The sequence below is a fragment of the Chelonoidis abingdonii genome, chromosome 5, assembly GCF_003597395.2.
Source record: "Chelonoidis abingdonii isolate Lonesome George chromosome 5, CheloAbing_2.0, whole genome shotgun sequence".
NCBI classification, from domain to species: domain Eukaryota; kingdom Metazoa; phylum Chordata; order Testudines; family Testudinidae; genus Chelonoidis; species Chelonoidis abingdonii.
In genome coordinates this window covers 147,429,618-147,443,875 of record NC_133773.1, presented here as the reverse complement: position 1 = coordinate 147,443,875, position 14,258 = coordinate 147,429,618, and the positions used below count along the sequence as shown (strand labels likewise).

The window sequence follows — 14,258 nt, the reverse complement described above, 5'->3', positions numbered from 1 at the left end:
GCAGTTGCTCCAGGTTAATCAAGGCACCTGGGGCCAATTAAGATCTTTCTAGAAGGCAGTGGAGATAGCTACTTTGATTAGAACACCTGCAGCCAATCAAGGCAGGCTAATCAGGGCACCTGGGTTTAAAAAGGAGCTCACTCCAGTCAGGCAGGGAGGAGCCAGAGGAGAAGGAGCGTGTATGAGGAGCTGGGAGCAAGGAGCTGAGAGTGAGAGAGTGTACTGCTGGAGGATTGAGGAGGACAAGCGTTATCAGACACCAGGAGGAAGGTCCTGTGGTGAGGATAAAGAAGGTGTTTGGAGGAGGCCATGGGGAAGTAGCCCAGGGAGTTGTAGCTGTCATGCAGCTGTTACAGGAGGCACTATAGACAGCTGTGATCCACAGGGCCCTGGGCTGGAACCCGGAGTAGAGGGCGGGCCTGGGTTCCCCCCAAACCTCCCAACTCCTGATCAGACACAGGAGGAGTTGACCCAGACTGTAGGGAAGATCACTGAGGTGAGCAAATCCACCAATAAGCGCAGGATCCACCAAGGTAGAGGAGAAACTTTGTCACAACTGATGTCAGAGGTGGGATTTTTGGCGTGCACAGCGCGGCGGAAGAAGGAGGGTGGATTTTTTTATTTATTTATTTTTTAAAGAGAGAGAGAGTTAATTTTTTTTATCACCACAATGAATGACGTAGTGAGGGCACTGATACAAGCCACGGCGACCCAGCAGGAGTCGACCTGTGTCCAGGCAGCCGCCCAGCAAGAAGCAGTGCGGCTGCAGCAAGAGACTAATTGCCCACTGATGGACCAAGCTGCTCAAGACCGAGCTATGTTGCGGGAACTGGTAAACCAAGTAAAGACCCTCACAGAGTTGAACCGTGGCCATGATGGGACGCGGCTCATACAGGCTAGCAATTGGCTGCAGAAAATGACACGGGAGGATGATGTAGAGGCATACCTTCTGGCCTTTGAGAGGACAGCCCTACGGGAGGCCTGGCCTCCAGATCAGTGGTCTGGCATCCTTGCCTCATTCCTGTGTGGGGAGGCCCAGAAGGCCTGACATGATCTGCCTGAAGAGGCTGCAGCAGACTACTCCCAGCTGAAGGCAGAGATCCTGGCCAGATCTGGGGTAACGACCGCAGTGGGGGCCCAGCGGTATCATGAGTGGAGGTACCAGGAAGACAAAACCTCCCGATCCCAATTGTATGACCTCATCCATCTCGCACAAAAGTGGTTGCAAACAGTCCCGGAGTCCGGAAGACATACTAGAGGATCTGATCATCGACCGGTACATGAGGGCACTGCCACCAGATCTCCGCAAATGGGTAGGCCAGAACAATCCGTCCACCTATGACGAGATGATCACGCTGGTAGAAAGACACATGATAGCCACGGAATTAACCCAACTACCCAAGGAAAGCCCCTTTTGTAGCAAACACCCAACCCCAACCCTGGAAGGTGGGACAGCCAAACCCCTGGGGAATCCTAGGTGGAGGAAGAGGGGGGCTGAAAACCAGCGGAGACACCAGAAGGAAGGGATTGGCCTGAGTGGGGAGAACCCTGGGACTAAAATCCCTAGCCCACATGATAGGAGAATGATTAGAAACAATGATAGATGTTATGCATGTAGGGAGTGGGGACACATAGCAGCACAGTGTCCCAGCACCAAGGAGCCTATGCAATGCAACTTGGGGGATTGGCAAGTCCCATTCTCCCTTATCCACCTTGCAGGCATCGCATTAGCTCCGCATAACTACACCAGGCCGGTGAAGATAAATGGAGCAGAGACTACAGCACTTGTGGAACTCGGGAAGTTTACACTATATCGGTGTCACTGGTAAAAAGTAGCCAGATGCTGCAAGCCAAACATGTAGCGTGATGTGTGTGCATGGGCCGTGAGCCATTACCCCATCCCAGTGGAGATAGAGGTTCAGGGGAACCCATTAAGGACAATGGCATAGTTCCTAAACTCACATACCTGTAGTATTGAAAGGATATACCACGATTTGATAATGTACTCCCCCCAGAAAGGCTGAGGGAATGGAGACCCTGTTGGCAGCGACTCATCTGGGGAATGTCAGCCCCCAATGTTTTCTGAGTTTTCTCAGGATCTATCTCAGCCCCGAAAAGGCCTGGAAGACAAAAAAGAAAGGAAAGCAGCGGAGGCTTTGGGAACCCGGATCCTGAACAGGGCAAAAAACCGCGCTAGTAGGCAGATGGATACACAGCCATCAGAAACTACCAACACGGAAGTGAGCGGAGGCTTGGCCCCAGCCGTGATGGCGACGAGCCATGGAAGAAGCAGAAGCCGTCTCCTGGGACTCAGGTAGGTTAGTCCTGGAAAAGGACTTTCGGACGGGACCAGCAGAGGACCCTAGATATGATAACGCAGGAAAGAGGTGCTGAGATAGATGGGATACCATTGGAAGGAAGGTCGGGTCCAGGTCCCTACTTTATAGTGAAGAAAGATCTCCTGTACCGTGTGTGCAAATGCAGAGCAGGAGATAACATCAACTTCGGGTGCCAGAAACATCAAAAGCCATGAGCCTCGCCCACAGCACCTGTTTGGAGGACAGTTAGGGGTAGAGAAAACCCAGGCCAGGACACAGCGGAGGTTCTTCTGGCCAAGGAGTACATGCAGATGCAGGCAAATCTGCACCTCTTGTCCAGAGTGTCAGCTACATAGCCCTCACCCACACTTGCGGGCCCCTTTGATACCTCTGCCAATAATAGAGGTACCATTTGAATGCATAGCCATGGATCTGATTGGGCCCCTAGAGAAGACAGGTCAGGGCCACCAACATGTGCTGGTTGTACTAGACTATGCAACCTGATACCCGGAAGCCATCCCCCTATGCAACACAGCTTCCAAGACAATAGCTAAGGAGCTAGTACACATCTTATCCCGGGTTGGGCTACCCAAGGAGATACTGACTGATCAAGGGACACCTTTCGTGTCCAAGTTGATGAAAGATCTCTGTTCATTGCTCCATGTACAAGCCCTGCAGACCTCTGTATACCACCCACAAAGAGCCGGTCTTGTGGAAAGGTTTAATAGAACCCTCAAGGCCATGATCAGGAAAGTGGTGAGCTGGGATGGGAAAGACTGGGATACCCTATTGCCTTACCTCATGTTCGCCATCCGAGAAGTTCCACAAGCCTCCACAGGTCTCTCTCCATTTGAATTACTATATGGGCATCACCCCCGAGGCATATTGGATATAGCCAGAGAAGCCTGAGAAGAGGAGCCAAATCCCGGAAGGAACATAGTCGAGCATGTACTACAGATGAGGGATCGGATAGCCCGAGTTACATCCATTGTATGGGAATACTTGGAGAAAGCACAGGGGACCCAACAGATCCATTATAACCACCAAGCAAAGCTTCGACGGTTCCAACGAGAGGATTGAATAATGGTCCTGGTGCCCACAGCAGAAAGCAAGCTGTTGGCCCAGTGGCAGGGACCCTATGAAGTGATTGAAGCCATGGGAGAGGTAAACTATAAGGTGCGGCAGCCAAGCCGCAGGAAACTGGAGCAAATTTACCACATCAATCTTCTAAAATCTTGGCATGATCGAGAGGCATGCTTAGTCACCCAGGAATCCCTTCCCCAGGAGGATAACTTACACGAGCAAGTGAGGATATCACCCAACTTGACGCCAATCCAAAAGATCAAGGCAGCCGACATGATTAATCGCAACCGAGATGTGTTCTCTACAAAACCGGGGTGGACAACTGAGACCTATCACCATATCCGCACAATCCCTGGAGCAAGGTAACACTGAGACTCTACCGAATCCCAGCAGCCAAAAGAGAAGAAATCAAGGTTGAAGTAAAGAAAATGTTAGAATTAGGCGTTATTGAAGAATCCTACAGTCAGTGGTGCAGTCCAATCGTTCTAGTGCCCAAACCTGATGGTATCACGAGATTCTGTAATGACTTTCGCCGACTGAATGAAATATCCCAATTTGATGCATACCCCATACCATGCATCGATGAACTGATTAACCGACTAGGTAGTGCCCGATTCTTGACTACACTAGATCTGACAGAAGGGTATTGGGAGATTCCCCTGACCAAAGAAGCTAAAGAAAAGAGAGCGTTCTCCACCCCAGACGCGCTATTCCAGTATACTGTCCTCCCTTTTGGGTTACATGGGGCCCCAGCCACATTCCAGCGCCTCATGGATAAGCTGCTGGGCCCCCATACTAGTTATGCAACTGCATACCTAGATGATGTCATCATCCATATGCCAGACTGGGGAACCCACTTGGAGAAAGTTGAGGCAGTACTACGCACCTTAAGGCGGGCTGGCCTCACCGCTAATCCTGCTAAATGAATCTGATGTCAGAGGTGGGATTTTGGCGTGCACAGCGCGGCGGAAGAAGGAGGTGGATTTTTTATTATTATTTTTTAAGAGAGAGAGAGTTAATTGTTTATCACCACAATGATGACGTAGTGAGGGCACTGATTACAAGCCACGGCGACCCAGCAGAGTCGACCTGTGTCCAGGCAGCGCCCAGCAAGAAGCAGTGCGGCTGCAGCAGAGACTAATGCCCACTGATGACCAAGCTCTCAAGACCGAGCTAGTTGCGGAACTGGTAAACCAAGTAAAGACCCTACAGCAGTTGAACGTGGCCATGATGGACGGCTCATACAGGCTAGCAATTGGCTGCAGAAAATGACACGGAGGATGATGTAGAGGCCTACCTTCTGCGCTGTGAGAGGACAAGCCCTACGGGGCCTGGCCTCCAGATCAGTGGTCTGGCATCCTGCCTCATTCCTGTGTGGGAGGCCAAAGCTGAATGATCTGCTGAGAGTGCTGCAGCAGACTACCCCAGCTGAAGCGAGATCCTGGCCAGACTGCGGTAACGACGCAGGGGGCCAGCGGTATCATGAGTGGAGGTACCAGGAGACAAAACCTCCGATCCCAATTGTATGACCTCATCCATCTCGCACAAAGTGGTGCAAACAGTCCGGAGTCCGGAGATCATACTAGAGTTCTGTCATCGACGGTACATGAGGGCACTGCCCAGATCTCCGCAAATGGGTGGCCAGAACTCCGTCCACTATGACGAGATGTCACGCTGGTAAAAGACACATGATAGCCACGGATTAACCCAACTACCCAAGGAAAGCCCCTTTTGTAGCAAACACCAACCCCAACCTTGAAGGTGGGACAGCCAAACCCCTGGGGAATCCTAGGTGAGGAAGAGGGGGCTGAAAACCAGCGGAGACTCAGAAGGAAGGGATTGGCCTGAGGGGAGAACCCTGGGACTAAAATCCTAGCCCACATGATAGGAGAATGATTAGAAACAATGATAGATTTATGCTGTAGAGGTGGACACATAGCAGCACAGGTCCAGCACCAAGGAGCCTATGCAATGCACTTGGCGGATGGCAAGTCCATTCTCCCTTATCCACCTTGCAGCATCGCATTAGCTCCGCATAACTACACCAGGCCGTGAAGATAAATGGAGCAGAGACTACAGCACTTGTGGACTGGGATGTATCACCTATATGGGTAAGCTGGTAAAAAGTAGCCAGATGCTGCAAGCCAAACATGTAGCAGTGATGTGTTGTGCATGGGCCGTGAGCCATTACCCCATCCAGTGGAGTAGAGTTTCGGGAACCCTTAAGGACAATGGGCATAGTTCCTAAACTCACATCCTGTAGTGATTGAAAGGGACTATCCACGATTTGATAATGTACTCCCCCCAGAAGGCTGGAGGGAGATGGACCCTGTTGGCAGCGACTCATCATGGGGAATGTCAGCCCCAATGTTTCTGAGTTTTCTCAGGATCTATGCTCAGCCCCGAAAAGGCCTGGAAGACAAAAAGAAGGAAAGCAGCGGAGGCTTTGGGACCCGGATCCTGAACCAGGGCAAAAACCGCGGCTAGTAGGCAGATGGATACAGCAGCCTCAGAGAAACTCCAACACGGAAGTGAGCCGGAGGCTTGGCCCCAGCCGTGATGGCGACGAGCCATTGGAAGAAGCAGACGCCGTCTCCTGGAGCTCAGGTAGGTTAGTCCTGGAAAGACTTCGGACGGGACCAGCGAGGACCCTAGATATGATAACTCAGGAAAGAGGTGCTGAGATAGATGGGATACCATTGGAAGGAAGGTCGGGTCCAGTCCCTACTTTATAGTGAAGAAGATCTCCTGTACCGTGTGGTGCAAATGCAGAGCAGGAGATAACATCAACTTCGGGTGCTGAAAACATCAAAAAGCCTATTGAGCCTCGCCCACAGTCACCTGTTTGGGGACAGTTAGGGGTAGAGAAAACCCAGGCCAGGACAGCGGAGGTTCTTCTGGCAGGGAAGTACATGAATGTAGGCAATGGAAGTAGCCCAGGGAGGTGTAGCTGTCATGCAGCTGTTACAGGAGGCACTATAGACAGCTGCAATCCACAGGGCCCTGGGCTGGAACCCGGAGTAGAGGGTGGGCCTGGGTTCCCCTCAAACCTCCCAACTCCTGATCAGACACAGGAGGAGTTGACCCCGACTGTGGGTTCCACCAGAGGGGAAGATCACTGAGGTGAGCAAATCCGCCAATAAGCGCAGAACCCACCAAGGTAGAGGAGGAACTTTGTCACACTGCAAAGTTCTGAGCCTCAGTCTGGCATGCCAGACCACACAAGTGCAGGCTGCCATATGACTGAGGAGACTCAGGCATCCCCGTGTGGTAGTGGTCAGGTGTCACCTGAGGCCTTGAATAATGTCTGTCGTCTCTTGGAATCAGGCCTGTGGCAGAAACACTCTTGCCTGAACCAAATCCAGCACCGCCCCAATGAACTCTAGTCTTTGGGACAGTGACAAGGTTGACGTGTTCACACTGAGGAGGAGTCCAAGTGTCTTGAAAGTGGATCTGACCAGTTGGACCTTAGACTCCACCTGTTCCCTGGAGAGCCCCCTGAGAAGCCAGTCATCGAGGTAGGGGTATACCTGCACCTGTCTCTTGCGAAGGAAGGCTGCTACGACTGACATGCACTTGGTGTATACTCGGGGGGCTGTTGACAGACCAAAGGGGAGGACTGTGAACTGATAGTGTTTGTGGTTGACAACAAAACTTAAGAATTGTCTGTGTGCAGGCCGAATAGCTATATGATGGTATGCATCTTTCATGTCGAGGGTAGCATACCAGTGTCCTGGATCCAGAGAGGGGATAATTGTACTCAGGGAGACCATGGGGAATTTCAACTTTACCATGAATTTGTTGAGTCCTCACAGGTCTAGAATGGGTCTGAGACCCCCCCTTGGGGATTAGGAAGTATCCGGAATATAATCCCTTGTCTCTGAGCTCCTGAGGAACCTCCTCCACCACTCCCGTGGCGACGAGCACCTGCATCTCCTGGATAAGGAGTTGCTCCTGAGAAGGGTCCCTGAAGAGGAATGGGGAAGGGGGGTGGGAGAGAGGGGAGGAGCAGAATTGGAGAGAATATCCCACTTCTACCATGTGAAGAACCCAGCAGTCCAAGGTTATTTGGGACCAAGCATGGTAGAAGTGGGATAGATGGTTCATGAAATGGGGAAGGATCTGGTGCTGAGGCAGGTGCGTCATCCTCGGGCGCACCTTCAAAAGACCTGCTTTGAGTCTGACGATGGCTGGGTCAGGCCCTGGCCCTGCCTGGGTCGGGGATAGGAAGGCTTGGAGGATAAGGGCATTGCTGCTGTGGTTGAGGCTTAAAAGGTAAGCATTGGGTTTCTGGGATGTTTATAGCCAACAATTTCATAGTTGCCCGGGAGTCCTTTAGGCTGTGCAGCCTGGAGTCCGTTTGCTTCAAAAACCACTCTTCCCTGTCAAACGGCAAGTCCTGCAGGGTTTGCTGCACTTGAGGGGGCAACCCAGATGCTTGTAACCATGAGCCCTGCCTCATGGCTATTCCGGAGGAAAGGGTGCAGGCTGAAGAATACGCAGCATCTAGTGAGGCCTGCAAAGAAGTCCATGCCACTGCCTTTCCTTCATCAATAATAGCCGCAAATTCAGCTCTGGAATCTGGTGGAATCAGCTCCTTAAACTTCAACATGGAGGCCCGCGAGTTGAAGTTGTATCTACCGAGGATAGCTTGTTGGTTGGCTATCCTCAGTTTCAGGCCTCCCATTGAGTGGACCTTTCTGCCAAAAAGGCCCATTCACTTCGCCTTTGGAGTCAGTCCCTGCTGCCCTTGCCTCTCCATCTCGTTAGCTGCAGCCACTACAAGGGACATGACTGCAGGTGCGAGAACAGGCACTTGTACCCTTTAGAGGGCATGATGTGTTTACGCTCCATGCCTTTAGCAGTAGGCGGGATCAGGTTTGCCAGAGTCTTAATGTTGTTCTGAATTGTTTTTATCAGGGGCAGAGCTACTCTAGATGGCCCCTCTGGTGCCAAGATGTCCACCATGGGGCCCTCAGGTTCCACTACTTCCTCTGCCTGCAACCCCATGTTGCATGTGATCCTCCACAGTAGGTCCTGGTGAGCTCTGTGGTCTAGCGGGAGTGGACCCAAGGTAGATGCACCTGCCACCGCCTTGTCTGGGGACGAGGATGATGAGGGCAGCACAGGGTCCTCCTGACCATCTAGCTCTCTGACCTCCTCCTGGTCAGTGTTAGGGGCCTCTATGCCGACTGTTGTCCCGGTGGTGGAGGCCTGGCTCAGCGGTGGGCACTGTGCTGACACTGTTGCAGCAGTGGCCTGAATGGCCAGTGGGCCTTGTGTCAACGTCATCTCGGTGGTGGTCTGGACAGCCGGTGTGCCTTGTGCCAATGTCATCTTGCCAGTGATGGCCTGGACAGCCGATGGGCCTTGTGCCAACGTGATGTTGGATCCCCATGGCATGGGTTGGTCCTTAGGCAACAGGGGTGCTCAGGTCTCAGAGGCCACTGACTGGGAGTCCCTGGACAAGGACCCCTGAGTCTGGTGATAAGTCCAGGGGGTCCAAAAGGGCCACTGTGCAAGTGGCTGCAATTGGAGGTGCCAGAGTACCACTCCTGCCTCACTTTGGCGCCTGTCAGATCTGTGCCGGCTGTGACAGGAGTAAAAGGAGTCCCCGTCAGAGTCTGATAAGACTGATCTCGACCATGATGATCACGGTGGCACTGATGGGTAGTGTGCCGGGGACCGGTGCTGAGTGTCAGGTACTGAACTGACAGTGTGGGAGACCAGTGCCACTCTGTTGGTGCCGCTCTGTTGGTGCTTGGTGTTGGGGAAGGAGACCGTCACCCCACTGGTGTCAGGGAACCCTGCCGGGAACCCAGTGCTGGTGAGCAGTGCCTTGATGAAGGCGATTGGGAGCAGTGCTGTGGGAAGCAGTGCCAAACTGGAGAAGGCGACCGCCACATCATGGCCACCTTGCCTCTAGACGGTGCTGGTTGTTGCGGCACCAGAGGCTTGTCTCTGACTGCCAGGGGTTGAGGTGCCGGCGTGGTGATCAGATCCCTGAAAGCTCCGAAAGTGACTAGGGTGGAGGGCAGCTCTAACTCCTCTACTTGGCACTGCCTGTCTGGAGAATCAGTGGATGCCGGACTCAATGGTCTCCTCAGGGGAACCAAAGTCGATGGTGCCGACTCCTGTGCTCTGGGCACTGAGTGCTCCTGCGTAGGATGCACTGTTGTTGCACCTGCCAGCACTGCTGTCTTTGGCACAGGGGAATGACCCCTATCAGTCTTCCTGTGCCACTTATGTGGCACTGGGGAGTGGGAGCAGTGCTGGGTTGTCTCTGCAGCCTGCGGTGCTGGGGAGCACCACTGCCGAGGGTCTCTTAGACCAGAGTCCTTCCTTGGCACCATGTCGCGTATGGAGAGCAGGGCGCTCTGCGTGGACGCGCTTGGTGCTGGGTCCCAATGGTCTGCGACAGTTTGGAGGCAAAGAGTGGAGTCTATCAAGAGGAGTTTTAGACAGAAATCACACTCTTTCTTTGTCCTGGGGTGAAAAGCTCTGCAGATTTTGCACCTCTCCGTCTGATGCACTTCTCCCAGACACTTCAGGCATGAGTCGTGGGGGTCACCTGTTGGCATAGGCTTGCTGCAGGTTCTGCAGGGCTTAAACGCTTGGGACCGAGGCATGCCCCGGAACCCAAGACAGGGGTCAGGGACTGGGGAAAACCCCACTCCCAAAACTTATCTATCAACTATATACAACTATAACTAATTACCTGTGAACTGGAAACTACAGCTACATACTAGAAGATACGCTAAGGGAAGCACTTGCTATTTTGCAAGCAACCGCAATTCCAACAGCTGTCACTGGCAGTGAGAAGGAACTGAGGAGGGTCTCGGTCAGCAGAGACATATATTCAGCCCCATGAGGGTGCCACTCCAGGGGGCTCCACAGCCGACCCGATGGGAGCTGCTAAGGGAAAAAGTTTCCGACCACTGTGCACGCGGCACACACACACCTGATTGGAATCTATATGAGCAATTACTTGAAGAAGAGTTATACTTAATATGCCCTGACTGAGGGGTCCCTGTGAGTAGAATCTGGCCTGCTAAGTGTGGGGCAGTGAGCCAGGGCTGCCCAGAGGGGTGGGGCAATTTGCCCCAGGCCCCCACGGGAGTTTTTTGGGGGCCCCGGAGCAGGGTCCTTCACGCGCTCCGGGGGCCCCGGAAAACTCTCACGGGGCCCGGGCCCCCGGAGCTTCTTCCAGTCCGGATCTTTGGCGGCAATTCAGCAGCAGGGGGTCCTTTTGCTCCGGGACCCGCCGCCAAAGTGCCCTGAAGCCCTGCGGTGGGGGGTCCTTCCGCCCCGGTACCCGCTGCCGAAGTGCCGGGACCTTGGCAGCAATTCGGCAGCGGGGGGCCCCTGCCACAGGTCTTTGTGGCACTTTGGCGGTGGGTCCCGGAGCAGAAGGACCCCCCACCGCCGAATTACCGCCGAAGCAGGGGCCCCCTGCTGCTGAAGACCCCAGGCCCCCTGAATCCTCTGGGCGGCCCTGTAGTGAGCCACTGCCAAGTGAAAGCTGGATGGGCGAGAGACAGGTCAGGTGCTCTAGATACCACTTGACCTTTCCTCTTCATTGTCTAAGGACAGAGCTGACTCGACTCCCTGGAGAGTCTGTGCCTCTCCTCAGTGCAATCACTGAGTGGGTGGTCTAATGCAGAGCAGGCAGCCACACTGGGATGCTGCACTACCCAGGGCAGTCACTCCTGCTGAAATCAGTAAGAACTGGGCGAGGTGGCGGAGCCGCAGAGCAAGGCCTTGCAGCTAAATGCAGCACACGTAGAGATGCAGCAGCAAAGGCCCTTCCCTACCCAGCAGATCCTAGAGCTGTGGTTACTAAGAGCTGGGCTGCATGGCTGTGATGCTGTAGGACTGGACTGGACTAGACAAAGGACACAGCAGAGCAGTGGTAGAGGCAGCAGCAATGAGAAGCAGCAGCAAGTGGCAGAGGTCTTACTAGCCCACCCCCTGGGCCTCAAGGTGAATGCACCTAGATGAACCCCGTGGACTCTGGGACTCAAACAACCTGTGAGAGGGATACAGTGGAAGGAAAGGGGGAGTGGCATATAAAACGGACATTCATCCATTGGACTTTCAAGGTGGGAAACTGAGGCAAAAGGACTACTGCCCAATAGAGCGCAAGATGGGTGTTCGTGTACTTTTGAGTCATTGTTGCTGTTTTCCCAAATTAATGCTGTGTTCCCTCTCACTTTACCACAGTTTTGCTTTTATGTTGTACACAGACTCAGTGCTTGTGTGTGGGGAAGGACTGCCTCTAAGAGGTGCCCTGGAGAGGCTGTTAGTTTTCCCAGATTTCTGGATGAGGGCTTAAGCTGGTTTTGTTTTATAATTTTAAGAGGCACCCCTAGATATTGAACCCCTTGGTGCTGACACCACTTGGGAGAAGGTTTCATTGATGCCGTGTAGTGTGTAATACCACCGCTCTACTTCTACCTGATATGCCTTGCCATGCATGTCCAAGGATCCCGTCTGCTCTGTCAACTAACTGAACATGAGCTCACAGTGCAATACAGTGGCTATCTACCACGAGTCCGGAAAGCTTTCCTGAGTCACTGTTTTCCAAATACAACCTTCCATCCTCTACACGATGTGGTCACTAGTGGCACCAGATGATGAGAAAGGAGTGATCCCAAAGCACTCGTGCTGCTTGGAACATTGCCAAGTGGAGAAGAGGGAAATCACAGACATCTCAGGGCCTTACAGCAGGGCACATACCAACCTTACCCTGAATTTTCTGTAATAATTTTATGAAGCCTATGTGTGCCTCAGTTTCCCTCCATACCTTAGACTCATAGAAGATTGGGGTTGGAAGAGACCTCAGGAAGTCATCTAGTCCAACCCCCTGCTCAAAGCAGGACCAACCCCAACTAAAGTATCCCAGCCAGGGCTTTGTCAAGCCAGGCCTTAAAACCTCTTAAGGAAGGAGATTCCACCACCTCCCAAGGTAACCAATTCCAGTGCTTCACCACCTTCCTAGTGAAACAGTTTTTCCTAATATCCAACCTAGACCTCCCCCTCTACCTTGCATTGGTACCAGGAGTTAAAAACAGTTCACACTGCACCTGGAACAGTGCAGGAGACATGATGGCATCTAACTGTCTGGGTGGAATGACAGGGTTGTTAAAGAACCGTTTGAAACTGACCCAGCTCAACAGGGACTCCAGAGAGACAATGAGACCACCCACAACAACTGAACAATTGACATCTGGCAGCAGGACACCCCAGAAGGCGTACCATGTGAACTAAGCTAAGAGCAAAGGGGAGAAGGTGTCAAGGTGGCTGGAATAATGACTGCCCTTTGGAATAACGACTGCTACTTTCACTCGCAATTAAGGACAAAGAGAGGGAGACCGGGCATGAAATGGGGTCCATAGCAGCTTGGCTATGGAAACACAGAAAGCCTCCTTTCTGTGTTCTGACCTAAGGACTTTCAGATTCCATCGGCCAGGTGACTAATACGTTGTTACCTTGTTTTGGAAAGGCTGCCTGGTGATACTGGAAAGACTCAGAGCATTGTGCCCTGAAGGAGCATGGGACAAGCCTTCCACAGGAATCTGGCTTGGCTGGATTTGCTGCCGGGAGAGAAGGATTGCCGGTATCCAAAGGCCCAGTCTTGGAGACCACAGGCCTGCCCTGTGTATTGTGTGGGTTCTCGAGGCCTGGCACACTAACAGGGGCACTGCCAAGGGATTGTTTACATGCTGGGCATAGATGAGGCCCTGTGGATCTGTGATGGGGGGGCTCCCCTTGATGTCCCCCACTTACCATAGGACTGGAAGATCTTGCTGTTGACTATGTCCGTCAGGGACTGCAGCTTCTGCTTGAGCAGGCGCAGAGGGGGCAGGTTCCCAATGAAATCCCGCAGCAAGCACCTAAAGCCCAGACGCAAGGGGACTCGGTTAGGTGATAATATGTAAAATCTTCAGAATAGGGGTGGGATAAGGAAAATCCCAGGGATCTTCAAGCTACAATATCCTTCTCCTGCTGGGTGTATACTCCAGCCCAACTCACTGAGCCACTTTCCTGCTCTGGCTACTCGCTGCACCAGCAGCTGTCTCTGTTTTGAGGAAGAATTCAAAATGGATGACAGGTCATTTATTGACTACACTTCTTCCCACAGGTGGGATTGGGCAAATTAGGGGGAAGGGCTGCTAAGAGTGTATAGATCTGAGTCTGATAGCTGACTCGCAGGTTGGATCAGGGAAGCAATGGGGTATGTAGGCTTTGGGAGGATGGCAGACATTTTGGGCATGTTGGTCACACCTCTAGCGATAATGTTGCAAGTCAGTTTCCCACATAAAAGCCCCCCTTCAGTGTTTGTATGCTTGTACGTTTCTGAATTGGTCACTCCTCCCATCTCTTACCAGGGGCCGTTTTTTAAGACAGGCAATGCCAATACCTTCTTTGTGCCTTAAACTGAACCTAGTCCATTATAAAAGAAAACTGACAAGAGTCAAGAAATCACAGAAAGACATTCTCTGTTGTGGCTTTTCTTGTTAAATGTGGAGCTTAAAATTATGTCTTTGGCTGTTATTAAATGTTGTACCAAAAAATGCCACCCGCTGAAGAGAATATTACTGTAGAACAGGGGTCGGCAGCCTTTCAGAAGCCTTAATTTATTCACTCTCATTTAAGGTTTTGCGTGCCAGTCATACATTTTAATGTTTTTAGAAGACAAGGTTACTTACCCCTGTAACTGTTGTTCTTCGAGATGTGTTGCTCATATCCATTCCATTCAGGTGTGTGCGCGCCGCGTGCAGAGCCGTCGGAGAAACTTTTTACCCTAGCAACACTCGGCGGGTCGGCTAGGCGCCCCCTGGAGTGGCGCCACCA

At 52.4% G+C, this 14,258-nt stretch overlaps 1 protein-coding gene across 1 annotated transcript in view; it reads right to left on the bottom strand.

Moving 5' to 3' along the window:
* The window catches only part of LOC116829840 (dedicator of cytokinesis protein 2-like), a 248,983-nt gene that overhangs the window by 221,550 nt on the left and 13,175 nt on the right, over positions 1-14,258 (bottom strand). Inside the window, exon 2 of the mRNA XM_075066763.1 lies at positions 13,191-13,297. The gene's annotated coding sequence lies outside the window, so the exon portion shown is untranslated. The remainder of the gene's footprint in view (positions 1-13,190; positions 13,298-14,258) is intronic.